At 34.3% G+C, this 23,722-nt stretch overlaps 1 pseudogene; it reads left to right on the top strand.

The window, feature by feature from the left end:
• The window catches only part of LOC122229409, a 113,945-nt pseudogene that overhangs the window by 9,674 nt on the left and 80,549 nt on the right, over window positions 1-23,722 (top strand).

Below are 23,722 nucleotides of genomic sequence, written 5' to 3'. Positions count from 1 at the left end.
TGTCCCCCCACTTTTTTAATTTTTAGATGATTATATTAATTGGACATTCATTTTATATGAAACAAAATATTTAAATGAACTTTGCAATTCATTCACTAGCAAAGAAAAAAGAAGGCTAACACACACAAAAAAGGTGGTTCTCTTAAAGATATCACTTACTACTTGCCTTACTGAAGTTTTAATTGGTCAAAGACCCAAAATATTTGTTCAGAAAGATATTTGCATATTTCAAATATACTAGTTCCTTAATGAGCAATTTGAATCTTCCTAAGAAAATGAAATTTTTGGCAAATATAAAAAGATAGAAAAAAATTCATCTGTATGCTGGGATACAGAGATTAACTGAATGATGCTGATTTCATAAAAAAAAACTAATATATTGAAAATTATGGTTTTATTAAGTTGGAAAAATAAAGTGATAACTAAAAAATGTAACATAAGTGGAATATCAATATATTTTCCTCTGGATGCCTTAATCTCAGTGGCATAAATTGGGTCACTAAAGGCTACAAATGTTTGCCACCACAACTGAGGTTTTTCTAAGATCTGCTTTTAAAAAATCATTGTATCTTCACATTTTATTGAAACATGATAAGGTATTATTTTGCTCAACAGTTGTTAAGTACACTGACAATTGTTATAAATAATTAATTTGAAGTTATCTTGAATTATCAACAAATGAAATATTCTCCAAAATCAAAATTATACTGACAAAATGATATGTTGTCAATCACAGACTTGTCTGAATTACGTCCAAAAAGAAAATCAAATATATTACTTATCATGGCTTTCCTGTGGTGTCTAAAGATAATGTAGAACATCAATATCTGTTATATTCTTTATGATATTTAGCCAGAAAATAACAAAGGACTATAAATTAGCTAATTAACATGCTTTTATATTTTAGGGTATTTATCAATTAGTGAAGTCATAGCAACCTTAGGTAAAACCTTCATCCAAATGCTAGATTAAAAACAAATCTGTTTGTCTTCTTACTTGAAACTTAATGACATTGGTTAGTTACATTTATTGAGCATTTATCAAGTACCCATGTGCCACATTCTTTACTTCTTTGAAACTTTTAAACCGTCTATGTGGTAATTGCTATTCTGTTTTACAAAAATGAAAAAATCCTTATGCAAGGACTGTTCCTTGCATAGGTAGAAAGTGCAAAGCTAGTATCGAATCCACTCTGTCTACTGTATTCTAGAGTGGAAGCTCAGAAACACCAGGCCCCATCATCTTCCGCATGATGAAAGGATTTCCCCCAGCAGTGACGAGTGAAATGTTCCAAGTTTGCGTCACTAACCAATGCTACCCATTTGTCCAGTAGTGGTCATTTCTCTCACATCTAGTTTAAGAAAAACTATGAAAATACTGCGGTTTAGTGTACTCTCTTGTTCCAAGAATCCCTATGACTTGGAATAATAAAGCCAATAAATGACCAAGTATAAAACATCAGTATTGGCTGACGTCAATTAGCTGATAGAACCGCAGGGTTGACAGGCAGGTGTAACTGTATATTTTTGGCAAAGGGTTTTATAGATAAGACAAAAATAAAGTCAATGATGCTAAAAAAATGTTAGCTCTGGTGTTGGTGGTTCTATTTTGTGTTAGCTAAAGTAGTAAAATGCTTCTAATAGTTCCCATTTTATCATATACATTTTGCAAAATAAAAAAGCAACCCTTTGTAACAAATGGTAAGTGATACAGGCACTTATTTAAAAAAAAAAAGGAAAAGGGAGAAAGTGTACTAATAAAATAAAACAGCCATACTCTCAATGATAGCTCTTTAATATTTTACTTTAGTTCCTTCTAAGTTTTTATTTTCCTCCAAATATCACTCACTTCATAATCATGTCTACATAATCAACTATTGCTAAAAACGTGTCAGCAAAACTGCAGTTCTTTGTATGTTCTAAGAGCTGTATATATCTTTTTTAAAAATGTTAATGTTTAGGGGCGCCTGGGTGGCGCAGTCGGTTAAGCGTCCGACTTCAGCCAGGTCACGATCTCGCGGTCTGTGAGTTCGAGCCCCGCGTCAGGCTCTGGGCTGATGGCTCGGAGCCTGGAGCCTGTTTCCGATTCTGTGTCTCCCTCTCTCTCTGCCCCTCCCCCGTTCATGCTCTGTCTCTCTCTGTCCCAAAAATAAATAAATAAAAAAAAAAAACGTTGAAAAAAAAATAAAAATGTTAATGTTTATATTTATTTTTGAGACAGAGAGAGACAGAGCATGAGCAGGGAGGAGCAGAGGGGGAGACACAGAATCCCAAGCAGGCTCCTGGCTCTGAGCCGTCAGCACAAGCCCCACAGGTGGCTTGAACTCCTCACCTGTGAGATCATGACTTGAGTGGAAGTCGGTCGCTCAACCAACTGAGCCACCACCCAGGCGCCCCAAGAGCTGTATATATCTTAATTTAACACTCAAAACAATCTAATTGATTAAAAATAATTATTTTCCCTACTTTATAAACAGAACATAAAACACAAGATTTTTCCTTACAAATTTTATTTCTTTATTTTTAAATGTGAATGCACTTAATTTTAGGATTAATTTTTGGTCAAGTAAGGTAACTTGGCAATATCTACTTCTACTTCTAACCTCTCATAAAATCAATAGAAAATCAAATTGTTTATTGAAGTTAGCAAGTTTGCAGCATTCCAGATCAATATAACACAAACTGTTCTATTTCTATATGTGCAACAACAAAAACCAGAAAATAAAATAAATACTACCATTTAAATAGCATCAAATAACAAGGAATAAATTTTCAACATTATGAAAGACATTAGAGAAGTCTTAAATAAGTGGAAGGGTGTACCATACTCATGACTTATAAGACAGTATTGTAAAAGTGTCATCACTCCATTGTAATCACAGTAAAAATCCCAGCATGTTTGTTATGGATATTAATGAGAAATTTCTAGTATTTATATGGAAGTATAAAAGACAAAAAATAGCAAAGGCAATTTTAAAGAATGAAGCTGAAAGATTTTCTCTCTCGTTCTGTCTCTCTCAGAATGTATATATGCACAAACATATATAAAGTGGAAGTAAATTGTAGGGTAATGGTATTGGTTCAAGCAGAGAAGAATAGACTGCTATGGAGAAATGTCATAAAGATAATATCAAGGCAAGAAGTCATATACAAATGTAAAAGTATTGTTCAATGCTATTTATTTATTTATTTATTTATTTATTTATTTATTTATTTTAATATGAAATTTATTGTCAATGCTATTTAAATACAATTTGAAAACAGGCTAAATTAATATATGATTGAACTAACACAAAGGATTGACTTGTTAAGTCAAATACACAAATCTGAGCTCTTACAAAAAGTTGAACCTTACTAATAAGTAAGTAATCAACAGTGTCAGAGAAAGCCTGGACAGTCCAGCATACTAAGAGTGGCTCCCCAGATCATTTCTCTCCATGTCAAACCTAGACTATCTGGCCTAGAATAACAGGCAAGACCTCTGCATGAGGGCCGTGTTTTATACCCACAATAAAAGAGCAGTTAGTCTATACAGCACCTCTATTGTATGTTACAGTTCATGGGTCATTTTCTAGGGAGCCATGCCTCATTAGCTCATAGATTCTTGACTTTTTAACTATATCCAGTTCTTAATCAGGGACATTCTTTTTAGGGCATTCCATAGATAAGTATCCTTCTGTTAGCAGGTACTCTTAGCCAATTTATCTAGAAGTTCAGTTATCATTTTAAAAAGGAGATTATGTCCATAATTCTGAATCAAGTGAGTACAATATGGTTTAAATAAAATATATTTCTTTTCTTCTCATTTTCTTTGTACTTTACAAATTCTAAACATTCTTTTGATTGTTATAAAATTCAGCTTTGTGTTAATCACTTTTGTGTTCAAATCTTTTTTAATGGCAGGAATGAAAAAATAGATATGAGAGTAAAAATAAGCTGGCTAAGCTTGGCCAGTGGGGTTCAAAGAAAAGAAATGTAGTATGAACTTGACTATATTAAAACAAATGAACAGAATCATTAAAAATATTTCTTTTATTAAACCAAGGCTTATATTTTTGTATGGTTTGGTACTTTATCCACTACTGTTGTCTTTAAAGCTTTCCAATAAAATGGGTCTTTCAATATTGTATTTTTTCAATATTATATTATTACAGTATACAAATATACTATGGAATAATGCAGCTGAGACCAGACGAGAGACAGAATCATAACAAATCAGGGGCATCTGTTATTACTGGCTAAACTTTATCACACCCAATCATACACATTACATAAAAGGGACCAAGGGACATTTTTACATTTATTATTGCATATGTTGTTACATGATTATATATATGTACCCATTCCAATACCCACATACTTATTTTTTCTCTATTTTATTTATATAAATATATTTTATAAGTAACTTATAATTTTAATATCTTGTGGCATAGACTGATCCCTTGTGCCATTTTTTCTTTCATCTTAATTTTCCCCTTATTCTATTAACTTTTCAATAGCAGTGATAATTTGACAGACATCTCTGTATTCTTAGCTATATGATTATGTATGCATAATATACTTTTCATTAAGGTATATTAAGGACATTAAGGACAACAGAATTAATTGATCTAAACCCTATATAGTATGTTCTCTTAAAAAAAATAGTTGTCAAGAAATAACTCATAACTCCAAATACATAAAAGTAAAGAAAGCATTTACAGCAAAATTATATGACTTTAAAATATTTTGAGCACATAGATTAGAGTTTGTGTAATAAGCACAACACATTCAAAAATCCATCTAATTGTCTTTAGAAAATGAAATTATCAGAGGAAATGTACTTAGTAATACTAAAGGTGCTTGTCTTTTCTCTTTAAAAAGTGAAAAAATCGCCTCACTTTTAAGGTATTGGAAATTGTGTACAGTATAATCTGGTTATATTAAACAAAATAATATTATCCTTAATCTATAATCAATTTTGTAGTTATTGATATTATTACAACGGTGTAAGTAAATAACATTTTATAGGGAATGTTGTGGATCATTAAGCAAACATACTCAGTTCCTAAAATGTATTAAAAATTTCAAAAGTCTAGGGCACCTGGGTGGCTCAGTCGGTTAAGCGGCCGACTTCGGCTCAGGTCATGATCTCGCGGTCCGTGAGTTCAAGCCCCGCGTCGGGCTCTGTGCTGACAGCTCAGAGCCTGGAGCCTGTTTTGGATTCTGTGTCTCCCCCTCTCTGACCCTCCCCCTTTCATGCTCTGTCTCTCTCTGTCTCAAAAATAAATAAACGTTAAAAAAAATTTAAAAAAAAATTTCAAAAGTCTATTTCTAAGCAAACATAGTAGAAGTCCTTAAGTTTTTTCTAGGTCAGCATGTAAAATAAGGGTAAATGTATTGGGACTATGGTTGATTGGTCAAATTTTGGGACCTCTTTGTATGTATACCTGCAGGATTATTACATGGTGCAATGGAATGGAAAGAAAGCTGTGGGCCAGGATATTAAAGCTTCTGTCACTGGTGGAGGAGATCATTGAGGGGACATGATGGTCAATGGATCTCTGAGCTGAGCCTGGGAAATCAGAGTCTCCTCACCCCCTCCTCTGTCCCTGGAATGTACATTCAGCTAACCATTTCCATAGCTGGAGCCATTTTCAAGGACATAGCCTTGAAAGACGAGGGGATTTTTGAGAACCTCTGAACCAAATATGTGGCTGAACCTAGTTAAGGCCTCTGTAAAAACTTTTAAGATTCTGGCAGGCAGGTGTGGATATGTATTTGTCTTACAGGGAACCAAGATGAGTCTTTTATGTAAGTCCCTTTGCTTATTAAAACTGCCACCTACCAATCTGGAGTGGTGTGGCTTTTTCTTTGGTCTCCCCTTGCCTCCATATAGAGGCGTACAGTTTTAGATTTCACCTGGAAAACTCCTGAGGTTGAAAACCAACATACTCCCAAATTTTTAAAACACCCCCAAAGATTTGATGTACATTGTTTAGTTGGAACAATATACCTTCCCTCCCATTTTCCTCCCAAACCCTCTACCAAAAACAACTAACTTTATATTTACAGACGTATCTGTTTTATTATTTATCGTAAATAATGATAAATACCTGAAACTTTTTGGGGGTTAAATATATAGATGATGTTGTAAAGATTCTCTTCTGTAAAATGTTGTTAAAACATAAAATGATAATAGAATAACTTATGGTTATTCATTTGTATTCCTGAAAACACTAAATGAATCATGACTTTGTTTTTCTCTCAATGTCCAGTTGTATTTGATCTGTTAAATTTTTCTTTAAGAATTTTGCATGTGCATTTATATTTACAGTTGGGATGTGCATATTGTGCAATATTTCTGTTGTCTGATGTTATTGTTATTTTATTTTATGAGCTAAATTTCTCTGCTTTTGACCAAGTTGGTGAATATAGCAAAGGAATTTTTAATTTCTTACTGTTTGGAGAAAACTCTTTAACATTATTTATGATTGATGTCTTTCTCACTGAGATATGTACCCACTGTTTGAATTTATATACTGTACTAATTTAAGCTTCAAATTTCAACCAGTTTTGTTACTTTATATTTTTCTATCATACTGTCAGTTTATTATAGATTTCAAATGTTTTAGTTAAATACAACTGACAAGAATCCAGACATTTTGGCATTTATCTTATTTATAAGAGTGCCTAACTAGAAGAAAGAAAGGACGTGCTTCCATAGTACCTCTGTCTGCAGTTTCATTCTTTTTGATTCTTCTCCACCAAACAACATGATAATCCTATTCCCATGGTTGTTGGCAGAACTAGGTCCTCATGGACATCTGACTGAAGGTCTCAGTTCTTTGTGAGATATTGACTAGATATTGCTCTTTATTCCTTGCCATGTGGACCTCTCCAACATGGCATTTGGCCATATTGGCTTGGTTTCATTCATTCTGGAAACATCAGATTCCAGAATCTGTGCAAAAGAGAAGTTAAAGGCGTGCAGCAACCAGTGCTGCAAACCACTGCCTGAGGTCATGTGCAGTAGGCAGCCACTGATAACTGAGCTGGAAAAGAGAGCAGAGCTGGGAGAGGAGAAAAATCAAACTGACGAAACAAAAGCTGAGAGAGGAGCTGGAGGAATGAGGAGGGGCACATGTGCAGGGCAGTGTGGAGGTATTTTTATAGTTTGGATTGTGCAGTTTGGGAAGTAGCTACAAGCCCTGGTCACCAACATCCTTCATTGATAGTGAAGCTAGTAACATTTTAATTTATACTCCTGTCATTCTATTGGGCAAAAACTTGAGAGGGTAAAAACTATAATTGTTTGCCTCTACTAAAATGTCAATATTAATGATAATTCACATACATAAAATCTGACATCTTTACAAATAATTATTTTGAAACCTATAAAACAAAATGAAAAACTGCTGACTAGAGACTTTTAGAGAGCTTCTCCCTTCTCCCTCTACTAAATGGTCATACGGCTAGCTGATGATCATTTCCAGCAGGAATCTTGCTAGTAAATGGAAGGAATGGGACTGATACATTCAAGTAAAATTCTCTCTAGAACAGTTACAGTGCTGTTGAAGACCAGCTTCATTATTCCAAGTATTAACAACACATTCTCAACACAGGAATAGATTCCTCTAAGAAATAATTGGCAATGTAAAACTGAGCTAATTGTTAAAAAAAAAATTCCCAGAGTAGCCACATGTCATGCACAGAACAACTCAACACTTCATAAGTATCAAGCTGCTCTTTCCCAGAGAAACATGAATCATAATATTGCTACTGAAAATGTTCATTAAACTAAATGAGAGTGCAATTAGCTTCCAAAAAATATTAAGTATTCCAATTTGCTCTCAAGAGAAAGAGTACATCCAAAATGTGTTTATTAACTGTAGGGTGTTAAAACTTCTGATTTCAGGACTATTTCCTACTAATTTTTAAGAATATTTACCTTAAAAGAACTTCAAATGCAATTTCAAATGTAATGTCACGTGTGTGTTATGAATGTTATGAAATATTCATACTTTTATTGAAACTTTTATTCTCTTTTTCATGTTACAAATTAAAAACTCCATTTGTAAAAAAAATATTTGGGTACACTCAGTCAAATTTTTATGGCAGTTGTGCTGTGTCCTAAAAATGTATCAGTATCAAGGCAAATATTAACATTTTGTTTCTTGATTTTATAAATTAAACGATTTCATGAGATAATTGGTCTTTGTTTTCTCTCTTTGGTTATAAGAACTGTGTGTTTAAATTGCTGATTCAATTTGAGGAAACTCTATTGAACTCTGATTTTAGCAGTATTGCGAAACCTTCACACTACCAAACATCTTAATGTCTATACATATGATTAAGTTTAAAATATTTCTGAGTAACTGGCCTTAAATACATTAATAGAAATTACCTGAAGCCAGGGCATCTGGGAGGCTCAGTCGGTTAAGCGCCGACTCTCGGTTTTGGCTCAGGTCACTATCTTGCAATGTTGTGAGTTCGAGCCCCACATGGGGCTCTGTGCTGGCAATGCGGAAGCTGCTTGAGATTCTCTCTCTCTCTGTCTCTCTCTCTCTGTGTCTCTCTCTCTCTCTCTTAATCTCTCTCTCTCTCTCTCTTCCTCTCTCTTTTCCCCTCCCCTGCTCTCTCTTTTCCCCTCCCCTGCTCATGCAGTCTCTGTCTCTCTTAAAATAAATAAACTAAAAAAAAAATTAAAAAAAAAAAGAAATTATCTGAAGCTACAAGCAAGTCTGGAACATAGATCTATGAAGGTAAGAGAGAGCTGAATCTACAGTATATCACAGATAAATATCTATGAACTGAAGTATCATAGAATCTTAATGAATAGGAAGATGATTAAGGCTAAATTCGAGGAATTAAAGACTACACCTCATACACATGTAACACAGAAAATGGGGAAAATGAGAGAAACATTTTTCACAAAGCACTGTATCCATAAAATATTTAAATGTTTATCTCAGACTTAGTTCTCTATAAAGAAAAAATGAATTCCCTGAAGGGTTTCCACTGTGGATAGCCTCACATGGTCTGCGACCCCATATTATGCTATTTTCATGGACCATAACACACACACACACACAAGCATACACATGCATATTTGTATATTTTGAGAGAGAGGGGAAAGTGAGCACATGCAAGTGGGGGAAGGGCAGAAAGAGGGAGAGAGAATCCTAAGCAAGTTGTGCACTGTCAGCACAAAGCCTGATTGAGGCTCAAATCCACAAACTGTGAGGCAGTGACCTGAGCCAAATCAAGGGTCAAAAGCTTAAATGACTGAGCCACCCAAGTGTTCCTATACCTGATGTTTAAGGCATACATTATAGAGTTCCAACAGATATATGTTCTCAATAAGAAAGACAAAGAAAAAAATATAAAACACTCAAGGAAAGATATCATGCTAAGTGAGAGTGAATGCTAACAACAAACAACAGAAAATAATACAAAACCAGATATCAGGAATTTCAAGTCTAGTATATGAAAAAGATAAGATGTAAAACATGATTTAATGCAAGAATGAATAAAAACACCAGCCAAGAGCAGGAGTACATTAAAATGATGGATAAAAATATAATTTATTGTAACAAAAATATGAAGAATAAAATGAAAATCACAGTGAAATTGTCAAATACCAAGGTAAAAATTTTATCTGAACACTCTCTACTGCAAGCATGTGTGGTGGAGAAAGACAACATGAAAGATGTGCGTAGAAACATTGAGCTTTGACAGGAGAAGGCCCAACATATATCTGATTAGAGTTCTACATAAAACGGAACAGAGTATGAGTAAAGAAATGTTTGTTGAGTTAATGACTTTGGAATGATCAGAGTTATTAAGCAATGTGAATTCACATTTTCAGAAAGCACAAATATTTGCAAAACAAAGGTTGCCCTATTATGCAGATAAGTTTCTTAGGTAAAGAGGAATGTCTGTTACTAGCTCTCTTCCTGGCACAAGTAGGCAGTTGGTAGGCACAAGTAGGCAGAGATAAAGAGCTTTTTCTGAATCTACTGGACTTGGATGGCTTTTAACTCAAAATAATGTTCAGGCCAAAGTAGCCCATCTTGGCCTTTTAAGGGCCAAGGATAGGCTAACCCCAAACGGGCAACCTTTGTTTTCCAAACATCTCCTTTCATCTTCCTACTAATCTGTCTCATGTCAATTTGATTCTAAGTCCAGATAGAAGGATCTTTAAGGGTAAAGAAAATTCTTCCTTCCCAACAGGCTTTATACTCCTTTGTGGTTTGAAATAGAAGTTCTTTTATGAAAAATGACATCATCTTCTTCTGAAAGTCTCAAATTTCTTCCAATTCTCTGAAGTAGGTCATTGTGGAATTGGCAGTTGCAACATTTTCCATTAGTAATTATTGGGGTAAAACTATATGATGTCACTTAGTGCAGGCAGTTCCTGGTTTTCATTGCTTTTGTGACCTCTGAAGATATCAAAGTATAAGTCTTTTTTTGTGAACTCAGCTAAAAAAACCAATCAATAGAAACTTAGAAACAGTGTTTGCACATAAATAAAAATGTCAAAAGGCAAATGTATCTTGGATTTCTGTACAGAACTTGAGTAATTAGAACCATCATGAGAAATCATATTTGCTAATTTAGCATAAAAATATTCACCTTATCATAGAGATATGCTGCTTTCTATAGAGACTTTCATCTAACGCAAAACCTTTGAAAAAAAGATTTATCTACTGCCATTATGATTGCCAAGGGATATTGATCATCAATTATTTAAATGGTATTTGATATGATACAAAGTCCAATTAGAAATCATCTAATACACTGAAACTTGCATCATTTCAATCATGGCCTAACCCCTCCACTTTTAACTATGTCTTTTAACTTTTAATTTTCCTTTGTGACTGGCTATTTTTGTTCAATATTTCATTTATGAGTTTAATCCATAGTCCTATTGTTATAATCTATTATTTTTATTGTTGAATGACTTAACTACAATTGACTCATCAAATCATTCATTAATGTATGTGTGTTGTTTACAAGTTAGATTATAATAAAATTCTGCTTTGAACTTAAAAGTGTTATTGTCACATCAAAGAATAGGGGCATGCATTTCCCCAAATTTTATTTTTTTTAATCGCATCCTGGCATGTTAGACTTGCTATAAGTACAAATCTAGTGTTTGAATAGAAGTTTACATGTTTTTGCAGTTTACATTATGGATTACATGTGTATTTCCTTATTTGCTAATGAAAGTGAGGATTGTCTTAATGTATATATATTTGGATCTACTTTGTGTGAAAGACAAAAGCAATGCTAAGGGGAAAATTTATAGCTACTTTATTTTATTTAGACCATATTAGCTATTTCATGCTTATATTAAAAAATAAGATCTGAATTAAATGATCAAATTTTTAACTTAAGGAATAAAATAAGAACAAACTCAAATCTAGCAGAAGTAAGGACATAATAAAGATTAGAAAGGAGATAAGTGAAATAAAGAATAGAAAATCAATAGACAAAATCAACAAAAGCAAAAGTAAGTTCCTCAGAAAGATCAACTACCTTGATAAACCTTTACCTTGATTGTTTAGAAAGTACAAAGACGGGGCACCTGGGTGGTTCAATCGGTTGAGCATCCATCCAACTTCGGCTCAGGTCAAGATCTCCCGATTGGTGCCTTCAAGCCCCATGTCAGGCTCTGTGCTGAAGGCTTGGAGCCTGGAGGCTGCTTCGGATTCTGTGTCTCCCTCTCTCTCTGCCTCTCCCCCGTTCATACTCTCTCTCTCTCTCTCTCTCTCTCTCTCAATAATATAATAAGTAAATGTTAAAAAATTTAAAAAAAGAAAGTACAGAGAAGACAAAGATTAATAAAATCATAGAAGAAAGCAAGAAAATCACTACTCATTCCACAGAAATAATATGAATTATAAAAGAGTTCCATGGACAACTGTATACCAAAACATTGGATAACCTAAATTAAATGGACAAATTCCTAGAAATATAAAACCTACCAAGACTAAATCATGATAGAAAAACTGAATAGACTTAGTAAAGAGATTGAATAAGTAGTCAAAATCCCCCAATAAACTCTGGACCTAATGGCTTTATTAATTAATTATACCAAATATTTAAAGATTAGCTAATACCAATCCTTCTCAAACTTTTCCAAAAATAAAAATGAGGAGTAAGGAACACTTCCTAATTCATTCCATGAGGCCAGCATTGCCTCAAAATATGGACAAACATCACTCTCTACACCAGGGACCTTATGAAACATACTCCCACCTGCTCTTCCCCTCAAATATACGACAGATTGAACTCATGGTGATTCCATTTTAGTTACTTAACCCACATAGTGCTAGCTCCAGTGTGTTGAGTGTACCTGTCAAAATATTTGAGATCTCTAAATTAAGAATTTATCTTTAATGATATCCTATTAGTGTTCAAGCTGAAAGTTTTAAGACTACAAAAAGTCCCTATAGGGTGAATAATCCCACAATATTAATGAAGTAGAAAAAATCTGCCTACAGCATATACACATGATAGATATGTATGTAATAAGTACAGGCAAAAAATTAACTCCCTAGAGCACCTTGTTAAAGAATGCGGGAAAATTCTTTGTCAAATGTGGGTGAGGTGTAGATCTGTTACCTACTCAAATTTCTCTCTTCTTTTTTTTAATTTAAATTCTATGCTATCTGTACCATATTTCTGCTATATGTGTTGAAAACTTAAGGTTTCTGCATGTGAATTTTAAAGAAGCCACATGAAGTGAGCATAACATAATGTATAAACTTGTCAAATCACTATGTTGTACGCCTGAAACTAATACAGCATTGTGCATCAACTATACTGAAATAATAATAATAATAAAAAACAAAGAATAAAACATAAAAAACCACATGAGTTCTTCAAACTTCTTGTTGAAATTTCAGAATATTTTCACCAACTCTAGCTTGAGGTATTTGTGCTTCCATCATGTCCCACAATCTCACACACAATTCTGGAATATAATGACTCTCACTTTTCTATAATACAAAATAAAATCCTGTTATAAATGCACTGTCAAAGTTTATAATTTGCTGCCTTTGGGAAGAGTTTTATAATTTATCTTGCATTTTATGGGAAGCAGGTTGAATATCACCTTATAAATATTCTCCTGCTATAAAATATTCATTGACTCCAAGTTATTTTTTCTATAGAGAAAAAATTCATTACTATGACTGGAAATGTATCTGAGTTGTTTTCCTTTAACTCTCCTTGCTTACTTCCATGTAAGGTACAAAAGCATATGGTCAGGGCATTCTTATTATTCGCTCATGTGAATGGAGCCTGGGGAGCCGCAAAAGCCCTGAATATTATGTCCTCTCATATTCAGTCTCTCTGTGTGGGAGAGGGCGACTTCTCTGATGTGTGATTATGTCAGGAAAAATTCATGGCAACACCTTGTTCTTTCCTTCCCTCCCTTCTTTTCCTTCTGATTCTCTCTTCCATTCTGTGTACCTAGCTGGGCCCTACGTATAAAACGACCAGTCACGCGTATTCCCAAATGTCAACTTTACAAAGTGACATTTTGAGCCTATAAGCCAATTATATTTTATTATCTTCTGGGTTGTTAAAAAATATCAAACAGAAAAGAAGGGCGATACTTATTGGACCTTCTTTAAGTTCTCAAAAACAACATGTTGTGATATACAGTGTTGTGTGTTGTGATATAAACATCAATATTAATGGAATAAAGGAAGACCTCTTTAATTATATAGTTATATCTGTATCTTTCTTTTTATACTATGTATAGATCTATTTAACATCTATCTATATCCATATATTCTCCATCTTTACATGCATATATATGTATTACTAATATTCAAGGTTATTATATCTGAATGATTAAGAATGACAGTTTTATACTCTGATTTACTTTTTATTGGAAAATAAAATTGAGGTATGCATTATAATTAGAATTATTTTTAAAATACTACCACTATTTGATTACTTGTACTCTTAAAAAGCCCTTTAGTCTCTTCAAATCTGTCAAGTTAGCAAACTCACATCATTGATTCCACCTACAAAAATATGTTGTGAATTATACGTCAAAATTGGAAAATAAAAAAGACAACATCAAAATGAGCAGTTAGCAATAAATGTTAATTTTAAGAAAAGAAAAACATCACTGAAGCAAAGGGTAGAAGCTTGATCGTGGATTGTTCTATTGCCCTTAACATAAAGAAATCATGACAATACATGTAAATAGGAAGAGGTACTTTCAAAAATTACTAAAGACATTAAAATGAGGGTGAGATCATCATGAACTATACAGCAACTAAGGAAAGATGACGAAAGGACACTGGATTTGGGCCAGCATACATTTAGCCTGATAGTATATGACTTAAATATCTAAAAACCATGAGGCATTTATAGTTCATATATCAAAGTAAGACTAAGCACAATAAATAAACATTCTCTGCTCTCTACCTGACATGTAGAAAGAAGAGAGATGCGGTTTAGTAAAAATGTATAATAAAATGTGTAAGAAACACTGTGCTCTTTTTTTTTTTTTTTGAGAGAGAGAGAGAGAGAGAGAGAGAGAGAGAGAGAGAGAACATGCCCATGCTAGCAGCATGAGAAGGGAAGGGGCAAGGGAGGAGAGAAAATCTTAAGCAGGCTCCATGCTCAGCGTGGAGCACATGTTGGGCCCAATCTAATAACCCTGAGATCATGACCTGAGCCAAAATCAAAAGTCAGACACTTAATCCACTGAGCCACCCAGGTGCCCCGTGCTCTTTCTTTTTAATGGGAAGCACTGATAATTACTATATATCAAATATATGAATATAATTCTAATTTATTGAGTGGGTTGAACTTTGATGGAGTCAGTGTGCTGTTCCTCAATACTCTCAGAACCCACACTTTCTTTACAGAGAAATTGAGCTCCTCATGAATTGCCTCACACAACTTCCTACCACCCAAATTACCTCCATTGATAATATATTTGCAAATATGTTAGGGGAATATGGGACCCTTCTCCTAATACAAGCAAAAGTCCTTTTTCTGAGCTTTATGTTTTATGTTTTGTTATTCTTTATAGCATCTACTAATTACTATATTTATAGCATATTTCTTACTATAGTTGTGACCTTAAATACTAGATAACATCCTGTTCTTGATATCTATGGGAACAGTGCCAATGATATAACAACACATTTGGTGATTAATATGTTTCTGGAAGAAATTTTTTATAATTAAAAGCAGTTTTTATATATTTACAAAGAGTTTTGATCATGTTTTCATGTTAAAAATTATCAACTACTTTCATTGATCTATTATCATGAGCATAATATGTCACCCTTTTTGTTGCATTTTATGAGAAAATTTCAGTTCCAGCTCTTCTATCATAAGGTGTTCTACAATTGTACCCTTTTGAACACTCAGTACAACTTTGTTTATGTCTTTATTTTAACTCTGAGTATCATTACTTTCCAAGACATCAAGTCCATTCTGCTTTGTTGATGCAATATCTGGACATGATCTATTAGCTGTGATTTTGAAGACCTGGTGTCCTGCTTGGTGGGGCACACCAGGGAGTGATCTGGAATTTCTTGCCCTAGGAGTTTCCTCTGTCTTCTGAGTGTTGCCAGCCACTGACCGTCCTGTGTGTCACTCCTATCCTGGTAGCCATCCTCCCATCCCATCCTGCCCCTCCCATCCTAGTCATCTTTGTTTCTGACTTTAAAAAGCCTTAAAATAGACACCTATCCTTTCTGAGGGGAGGGGAAGGGCAAGCACACTTGGTTAGACTTATTGTAGTTTTCTGACCAAGACACTCACTGAAGTGTGTCTTAGGATTCTTCCACTTCCCTCTTCCTGCCAATGCCTTATCTCAGGCTGGAGAAGCCCTTCTTTAGAGAACTTAAACAAGTTGCTCATTAGACTGAGGTGGTTCTGATGTTTTGGTAGGCTGCACAGGCCAACCAAAATCTAAGTCAGAGTCAATGCACTTATATCTGAGAAAATGAAACTTAAGAACAATCAATCGCAAACAGCTGACTAGGCTTTTTAAAATAAAGCAAATGCTTTAGTTATAGACAATCAAAAAATGTCCTTGCTTTGCTTCCCTCTTTTCTATAAAAACCTCCTTCCTAGTTCCTGTGGTGGAGAGCGCCCAACGACTTTTTGTTTGGCACCTCCAGATTCAAATTGATGTTGCCTCAAATAAATTGTTATAAATTTTAATGTGACTCAGTGTATCTTTTAACACCTTCAAATCTGTCCCTTTTGCTGTGGTGTCTCACATAAATCTTGGACTATTTTTTTCTCCCTGGAACAATGACCACATGACTTCTGTATTTCAATGATCTTTAGGATTATTCTCTTCCTGAAGATACTACTCTTTATTTTCTCCCTGTCCCCCACTTCCACCAGTATTTGGAAAGATTTTGATGGGGAACAGAGTTTTCGTCTGCTACCTATATCTTTTCTTATATCTTCAGTCCTTACGTTTACAAAACACCAGTATTAATTTTTTTTTTGTTTTTTATATACTTCTCATGTTTGCGTGTGTGTGTGTGTGTGTGTGTGTGTGTGTGTGTTTTCATTTAAGTAGCAAACACCTGCAGTTGGCATAGCTAATTCTATATCTTATTTTAGAAACCTTGATGTTCAAACATGGTAGTGAGCTTCTCTTCTGATCAATGTGTTTAAAACATTCACCTCAGGAAAATTAAATTTTTTATCCAAATATATTCTTACATATGTAACATATTTTATTAGAAATCACAGATATAATTTATTACAGAAAAATAAGAAATGACAAAATATATTTCCCGGCTTTCTGAAGCAGAAACTACCATTTAGTTCCCTGATGTTGGGTTCATTTTGAGATTCAGTGATTCCAAGAGCCCCTGCAGCAAATGAAATTTTGTGATAGATAGCCTCCAGCTGTTATGGGTTTTAGAGCTTGGCACTTCATTAACTGAATTCTTCTGGGCATGATGTTATTCTACCTACTCCTCCAAGACATCATGTCTTTAATGAGTTACTTACCCGCAAACACATATTTAATACTCTTAAGTGGGATCACTTTCCGCTAAGACCAGATACTGTTTTGTTAATTGTAGACTCACAACTAGACAATTTGCCACACTCTCTCTTTCTTCTGAGCCTGAATAAAATAGCTGGAAAACCTGAGCAGAATCAGTTAGTCTGAAACATGGATAGATAGAACATGAACTTACGATAAACTTACGGTACTGTCTTTATAGCGGGATCAGATTTCACCTTTATTATCAAGATTATTCTAATCTGTTTTCTCATGTTCCCACAGCATTTCCCTTCTAAGACTGCTGCAGTAATTTCAAGTATGAATAAGAATTTAAGAATAAAAGAAAAGCTCTATTTAGTGTCTCTGAGAAGAAGAGCAGAGGTAAGGCCTTGGTTGACTGCAGTTTTGAATATGTTATTTTTTTTCTGAAATTTAACATAACTTTATTTATGTCTGACATACTGTACTTCTTGGTGTTTCCTGTTTCCCATTCCTCAGGATATGGTGGACTTCTGGCTACCTCTGGATGCCAAGAGTCCGGTAGGTCTAAACCAGCTAAACCCCCACAATATACCTTCTTTGTTTCTTTCTTACCTCTACCCCCATCAAACTCACATTGCTTTATGTGAGTTTTTTATGGCTGTTAGATATGAAAACAAACTGATTGTTTCAAAAAATGAAATGGAATGTGAAAAATGGATGGACTGAATTAATTCTATAAAAGATGTATGCAAATACCTTCAACACAAATCTATTACATATAGAACATTTTAAGCTATGTGGGACATTATTTTTTGGAGTGCCGGGAAGCTATCTTTTAAATGATATCACACAACCTACTCCTGGGGGAAGACATAAAGGAGAATTTTAAGGAGTCATTTATCAAGATGGCGAAAGGTACGTCAATTTTTTTAAATGCTTGATGTTTTCCAAAGCCATGAGAGGCCTACTCTGTGGTAAGAAAGCAGTAGAGAAAAGTAAAATGGAATAGAATGGAAAATTTCTGTTTCCTTCTCTCACTGATGGTGCAGCATGGCAATATTCATCTTTATCTTCTTGTTCCTGTTGGTGTCAGATTATGGTTATGCTCTTGTCCTCAATAATGTGAATCTAGAAACTTAGGTTGAACTACATTTCAATTAGTAAATATGGCCACTTAGGCAAATTCATTTCAACTTACGAGGAAAGGCTTGAAAACATGTGTTAGTAATTATGAACTATGCACATTTTATGTTTTTAATAAATATCCATGTACATTTGATAAGTATGCCATCTTAAAGAGTAACACTTGATATGTTTAATATTCAAGATAACATTCACAGTATTTAATGTGTGCAGATGCACACTGATCAACTGGCACCAGGAAGGTGCCTCCCAGCTGAATGAGCCTCTTGGGTAGTCATTCTTTCTTCCAGCAATTGACCAAATGATTGCACAAATTTGTGTAAGCTCACAAAATCATTTATAGACATTTATGCTTATAAGCTGAACTTATTTCATATGCTAAATGAACTAAATTAATTTTAATTTCGCATATGATACTTCACCCTTTAACTTGGAATTTCCTTCACTACATGTAATACATAACTAAAATTTTATTTTGAAATATTAAAGAAAATGCATTGTAGTAGACTAATTCATAACATTTGTTAATTGGAAAATCCAACAATTAACTCGAGAGTGTTTTGAGCAACATGGTTATAAGATTGTTAAAACATTATATCTCAGCTGATGAATACATTTTTTATACCTTCATAAAGTCATTTATTTTTCATAACACCCCAATAAAATAAGTCTCCAAGCTGATTGTTCTGGTTCTGTTGAACTTAACGTAGGCCCTTTAATCCAAATATCAGGAGAACCACTGAATATTTAGTTTCAATTCATATTTCCCTAACAAAGCTTTTAAATGCTCAAACAAGAACATAAAAACTGAATTCAACAGTTAAAGGTCCCTATTTCCATTTAACTTAACTGATAACTTCTCAGGAGGTTGAGTGAGCTAATGGAAAGTTAAATAGGCCGAAAGAAGAAAACATGGGAGGTAAATGATCAGGGTTCTCTTTAGCTTTTACTCTTGACTGCCCACAGACCTAAAATGCTTTCCAGAACAGACACTGGAGGGTAGATCTATGTTGCAGGATTTTCAAAATGGAGAAAAATGCTAATTGTTTATTTAACTCAATTAATTTCTTTGAAAGAGCTACAAGTAAGATACACATTTGAAAGAATTAAAATATTTATTAGAAGTAAATATGTATATAAATTATCTATTCAAATATGATATTTCTAATATATTTTGATGCATATCAACCTATCTTTTTAAATGAATTGTACACATTGTTTAGCTGTTTTAATATACAGAATAAATCAAAATCCAAACATTAACTATGATGGAATTACAGTAACTCAAATTATAATTTTTTTTTTATTGAGGGAGAGCAAAATATGCCAACGTATAATCATTTACTGTAGGGCACTCTGATGAGTGGAGCAGAATTTATTGTAGGTTTTAAAATTGTTTTTAGAACAAGTAAATTTAACATTTATTTTCAAAGAACTTTATTAACTACACTGAGTCTATGATTTATAGGAAGTGATAGGTGATAGGTATCAGTTACTAGGAAATGAAGTAAATGCATTTTTAATTTTAAACAGTTAGTGAATATCTCTAAATTTAAGAAACTTCCACCACTTCCTCCAGCAAAATTAGATTTTTAGAGTCTGCTTTGTCTATTTTTCTTGTATTTTCACTTTATACCTATGGCTTTTAGTAATATTTGAAGTGACAGTTTTTAATTTTTGTGGGAGAGAAAACAAGTTTACCACAAAGGAAGGAGAGTAAATGATGCTGGAGAGGACTAAATATATAATGCCAATGAAGCAAAGTGGGAAATTAAAAAAAAAATGTATATAGTGTTTCAGTGTTGAAAGAAGATGCGTTCTGTGGACAGGCCATTGTATTCAGTGATTAAAGAGCTTGCCTATTTGAATGTCCTCAGGAGTAAAGACTAATTTTAATAGATGTTTAGAGAGTAAAAGCTCCGTGTAAAATTATTTAAATACTCTTATGGGGTGCCTGGTCATTTAAGCTTTTGACTCTTGATTTTGGCTCGATCCACGATCTCACAGTTTATGGGATGGAGCCCCCCAGAGAGCGCAGAGCCTGCTTGGGATTCTCTCCCTCCCTCTCTCTTTGCCCCTCTCCTCCTCACACACTCTGTCTCTCTCTCAAAAATAAATAAACATTTAAAAACTATTTTAATATTCTTTTATTTATTTAATATAATTACCAGTGATTAAAGAACTCCAGGTTATTCAGGTGGCTGAGGAAAGAGTTTAGGGAATACTTTCCTAATGATTACTTATAGGAGATATTTGAAATATTATATTTTATGAGTCAAATTTGGAGATATTCCAGTTTCTGATCATCCCTGGCAGGGCTATTTTTGTCGAGACACATAAAATAAGAATGACCAAAACATTTTTCTCAAGATTAAATGAGCTGGAACAGCATGTGGAGGACTTATTTTAACAGACACCAATCAATCATGTCATAACAGAACATCTGTTGTACTGATGAAACATGTAGGGTGGTCATTAAGTCTGGAAACACAGATAATATTATTTTATCTGTATGGTAATATATAATATGTATGCTAAATATGTCAACACACCTATTCATTAGGAATAGTCATTTATGTTTCCAGAATCACACTACTGTGTTGTTAAAATCAGGTCATGAATAATTTATGAGCATTTAAGTAACTTTCCTATAAAATGAAGTGATTATATTTTAATTAATTTTTCTTACTGGTTCAGTGTGTACATCATTCCCATTTCACCTAGTTTTAGTCACAGTCAGTCATTGGAGAAATATGGAAGAAAAGTAGAAGATAAAGAAATAGTTCTAATATTATTAGTAATACAATGTCAATCTATATCAAAAGTTCTTCATCTGGTGAATAAAGATGGAGGACAACTAAAGGTCTTGACTCTGATAAGTCTATAAGAGTAACATGTTTCCCTCTCATAACCGTATGAAAAAATTGTCTACTGTCTCTTTTCTAAAACTAAAACTTTGAGAAGTGATACCCTAACAATTATCCACACATGGGTGTAAGACAATGGAGAGACTTATGAGAGGCTGGAGCATTAATTGACCATATAGATCATGTGAAATATTATCTGTATTTACGTCCTTGGATTTTACACAGGCTCATTAGTATCTGGTGACAATCCAGTCCAGAGTTTCCCTCCCACTCACAATCATCCTAAATTCCACACATCCTGAGTATCTCAGCCTTATTTTAGGAGCATTACCTTGACAGACAGAGTTCTTTAAAAATTTCCAGCACAAATCCAAATCAGTAAGTGCCTGATAAAAATGAAAGGGATTTATTACAGTCACAACACTGAAAGAAATGACAATGTGAATTCTCTCTGATATTTCTGTATGTAAAATATATTGGCAGATCTTTGTTTCATGAGGCTTAAAGCTTTTTTTTTTTTTTTTTTTAAATTTTTTTTTTTTTTCAACGTTTATTTATTTTTGGGACAGAGAGAGACAGAGCATGAACGGGGGAGGGGCAGAGAGAGAGGGAGACACAGAATCTGAAACAGGCTCCAGGCTCTGAGCCATCAGCCCAGAGCCTGACGCGGGGCTCGAACTCACGGACCGTGAGATCGTGACCTGGCTGAAGTCGGACGCTTAACCGACTGCGCCACCCAGGCGCCCCGAGGCTTAAAGCTTTTAAAGTTGGTGGTGGTGGTGCTGGTGGTGGTGGTGGTGGTGGTAAGCTCTTTTTAAAAAATAATACTAAATAGGGTACCTTGAAAATGTTATTGAAGAGATGATACTGTAAACATATTTATGGGTTTTGCTAGGGTCTTAGAAAGGTACCATACAGATGTTACATAATTAAAAAAAAACTATATAAGTAAAAATATGGAAAATCAATAAAACTAATATTCTATGGATAGAGAATGTATTGGACTTGTAAGATATTATTTGATTTAAGGCAGACAGGGATACTTTTCACAACTTTGAATTAGACACCTTTTACTCAATAACCCAATTAAAATTTTTTCCCTTGAATCTTTTATATGATTTCATGGTGTCTCTGATCAGAGTTCAAAACAAACTAGTACCTAGGTTTTTATTTCAAAGAAGATATTAAAAAAGAGCAATAATTAGTATAGTAAAACATGTTAAAAATGTGGAAGAAAGTGATGCTTCAGATACCCTCAAAGACTCAGGAAGGCATCCATCCATCAAAAGGATGTAACCAACAACTAATAGTACTAAGTTAGCAAAAGGTTACTTTGGGAAAATTAACATGGGTACAAGGGATATTAATTGATAACAATTTGAAAAAAAAAAAACTAACTTCTTTACTTTGAGACAGGGAGAGGGGCAGACAGAGAGGGAGAGAGAGAATCCCAAGTGGATTCATGCTGTCAGTGCAGAGCATGAAATGGGTTCTATCTAAGGAACTGTGAAATCATGAGCCGAGCTGAAATCCAAAATCAGACACTTAACCTACTGAGCCCCCCAGGCTCCCACCAGTTTTTATTTTTATTGTAATTTTAGTTATGGTGTTCTTTTGTGAAATAATTTGAAAGTATATATGTATAAGTTATGGGCTGAATTGTAACTCCTCATAATTCATATGTTGAAATCCTAAACCCCAGTACTTCAGGATGTGGGTGTTTTTGGAGCCAGTGTCTTTAAACAGGCAATTAAATTGACCTAAAGTCAATAGTGTGGGCCTTAATCTGATATGACAGGTTGTGGGGGATAAATTTAGGAATCCCCTGGGCTTACATTAATGGGTTAACAAGGCATAAAGAAATCAAAGTCATAAAATGTTCACACCGGAGTTTGGGTAAACCATATTGACACTCCAAGAATAGGAGGGTGCAAAGACACCCCAAGAATAGGGAGGCACAAAGGTGCCAGGAATAGGAAGGTGCAAAGGCACCCCAAAATAGAGAGGGAGAGGCAAAGGCCTGAAATAGAAATGGCGCAAAGGTGCGTGCCCAATACATAGGAATGACAAGATTAGATATTCAGGGTGAAAGCACCCCAAATTTAGTACTATAGCAGAAAAGCTACTTTCATAGGAGAATAGGGCCAGGTTAGGTAAATTGGTGAATTGGACTTTGGACTACTGTGTTGTAGGCAAAGCAGCCCGGAGTGGAGATGGTTAACAAAAGAAAAGGTGTCTTGTTAACCCTGAGGTTATTCCCCCTACCTGTCTCATCCCCTATAAACAGGCATGGCGCCTCCTGTCTGCTGTTAACAACCATCTACCCATCTGCTGGGCATCTGGATTTTGTTTTATATTGACCCAAACCCCAAACACTGTATATCTTCAAAACCCCCCTTTTCCCTCACATCCCCAAGTTAATGTTCCTAGTTTCTTTGTCTCTTTGTACACGCTCATCATGTTTGTAAGCCTTATTATCTGAATAAATATGGGACAAGGATCATTATTCGGGGCTCTTGTCTTTTTCTCGGACATTAGCCATCTCTCTGGCTTTAATCCTGAGTCTGCTCTTTTGCTGGCCAAAAAAGAATTTTAGACTTAGATTTTACAACAACAGGTGTCTCTGTAAGATAGGGATATAAGACACACTCAGAGGAAAGGGAAGACACTGGAGAAAACTGCCATCTATAAGTCATGGAGAAAGGCCTCAGAAGAAGCCAACCCTGCTG

The sequence above is a fragment of the Panthera leo genome, chromosome A1 (genome assembly GCF_018350215.1).
Source record: "Panthera leo isolate Ple1 chromosome A1, P.leo_Ple1_pat1.1, whole genome shotgun sequence".
Lineage (NCBI taxonomy): Eukaryota > Metazoa > Chordata > Mammalia > Carnivora > Felidae > Panthera > Panthera leo.
This window is presented reverse-complemented; position numbering and strand designations above follow the sequence as displayed.